This window comes from Macrobrachium nipponense, chromosome 27 (genome assembly GCF_015104395.2).
Source record: "Macrobrachium nipponense isolate FS-2020 chromosome 27, ASM1510439v2, whole genome shotgun sequence".
Taxonomy (NCBI): domain Eukaryota; kingdom Metazoa; phylum Arthropoda; class Malacostraca; order Decapoda; family Palaemonidae; genus Macrobrachium; species Macrobrachium nipponense.
Window position 1 is genome coordinate 49,475,910 of NC_087216.1, and position 2,500 is coordinate 49,478,409.

Sequence of the window (2,500 nt, forward strand, 5' to 3'; positions counted from 1 at the left end):
ACCCAAATGAAAAGGGGCCCTACGCAACCGGAATTCCCTTAAGAAAGCGTAGGCCGAGATAAGAGGTGGAGCAGAAAGCCAGTTTCGAAAGACGGAGCATTAAATTACAGAGGAGAGGTTGGCCTAGGCCTCGAAAAACTGGTATACCCATGCCAAATGGGCCCTACTGCAACCGAATTCCTTAAGAAAACTTAGGCCGAGATAAGAGGTGGGCAGAAAGCCAGTTTCGATGATGGAGGCATTAACTTACAGTTGTAGAGGTTGCCTATGGCTTGAAACTGGTATACCCATGCTGATTGGGCCCAAGTGCTACCGAATTCCTTAAGAAAACATAGGCCAAGAGAGGAGGTGGGCAGAAAGCCAGTTTCGATGATGGTGGCATTAACTTACAAAGATAGAGGTTGCCTATGGCTCGAAACTGGTATACCCATGCTGATTGGGCCCAGTGCTACCGAATTCCTTAAGAAAACTTAGGCCGAGATAAGGGGTGGGCAGAAAGCCAGTTTCGATGATGGAGGCATTAACTTACAGTTGTAGAGGTTGCCTATGGCTCGAAACTGGTATACTTATGCTGATTGGGCCTAATTGCTACCGAATTCCTTAAGAAAACTTAGGCCAAGAGAGGAGGTGGGCAGAAAGCCAGTTTCGATGACGGAGGCATTAACTTACAGAGGTAGAGGTTGCCTATGGCTCGAAACTGGTATACCCTTGCCAAGTCGGCCCAAATGCTACCGAATTCCTTAAGAAAACTTAGGCTGAGATAAGAGGTGGGTAGAAAGCCAGTTTCGATGATGGGGGCATTAACTTACAGAGGTAGAGGTTGCCTATGGCTCGAAACTGGTATACTTATGCTGATTGGGCCTAATTGCTACCGAATTCCTTAAGAAAACTTAGGCCGACATAAGGGTGGGCAGAAAGCCAGTTTCGATGATGGAGGCATTAACTTACAGTTGTAGAGGTTGCCTATGGCTCGAAACTGGTATACTTATGCTGATTGGGCCTAATTGCTACCGAATTCCTTAAGAAAACTTAGGCCAAGAGAGGAGGTGGGCAGAAAGCCAGTTTCGATGACGGAGGCATTAACTTACAGAGGTAGAGGTTGACTATGGCTCGAAACTGGTATACCCATGCCAAGTGGGCCCAAATGCAACAGAATTCCTTAAGAAAACTTAGGCCAAGATAAGAGGTGGGCAGAAAGCTAGCTTCGATGACGGAGGCATAAACGTACAGAGGTAGCGGTTGCCTATGGCTCGAAACTGGTATACCCATGCTGATTGGGTCCAATTGCTACCAAATTCCTTAAGGATACTTAGGCCAAGATAAGAGGTGGGCAGAAAGCCAGCTTTGGTGACGGAGGCATTAACTTACCAACTCCCAAATGGTTGGCAGAGATCCATGTAGTGGATCTTGCTCATGGGGAATTTAATATGACCAGCTGCTAGTCACAATTGCTTGACAATTTAAAGGTCAAATTTGCTTAATTTTTTCTTAGCCTTTCTTGCTTTTCTAGCTTTTTTTGCCTTCTGGGACTTTTTGCATCCTTCTTCAACCTTTTGATCATCTTTCTTGTCAAGTCCTTCATCTTTTTCTAGTTTACTACCTTTGACTCTATCCTTTATTGTTACGATCATAATTTCGTCATCCTTCTTCCCCTTATTCACCTGATGACTCTCTGCTGATGGTTTTGGCCATCCAAGGCGAGAGAAGACATTGCTTTTCATCTTTGGCTGATCGGGCCTAGGGTTGGAGGTGATTGGTTGTTGCTGAGGCTTTTCTGTGCTGGGAGGGTCTTCATTTTGGAAATTTTTGCAACCCTGGTCGACTCGGTGGTCTTCTATCTTGTCAGCTTCATCCTCCTCTTTAATTTCTTTACTTTTTATTCTAGCCTTGACAGTTACAATCATTTTGTCATCTTCCTTTTGCCCTTTATTCAACTGATGAATCTCTGCTGATGGTTTTGGCCATCCAAGGCGAGAGAAGACATCACTCTCCATCTGTGGCTGATTGGGCCATAGGGTTGAGGGTGATTGGTTGTTGCTGAGGCTTTTCTGTCCTGGGAGGGGATTCATTTCGGGGATTTTGGCACCCCTTGTCGTCAGCTTCATCCTCCTCTTCAATGTCTCTACTTTTTACTCTACCCTTGACTGTCACAATCATTTCGTCATCTTCCTTCTGCTCCTTATTCACCTGATGACTCTCATCAGCCTTTTGGGCCTCTTTCTTGTTAACTTCTTCGTCTGGAAGACAAACACTCTCCTCGACTAGATCTTGCCCTAAAGTACCACTGTCTTCTGCAGATGAGGGTGAATTAGTATTTTCAAGAATGCTCCCCTTATTCTTAAATTCAGATAACTCTGCAAGTAGACCCTGGTACTGTTCGCCTTGCACAAATTCACTAATTTTAGCAGCTGTCAATTCTAACTTTAACCTTCGTTTCTCTTTAGTCATAGCACTGATAACGTGACCTTGTTGTTTAATAAACTTTCTCATTAGGTCTTCT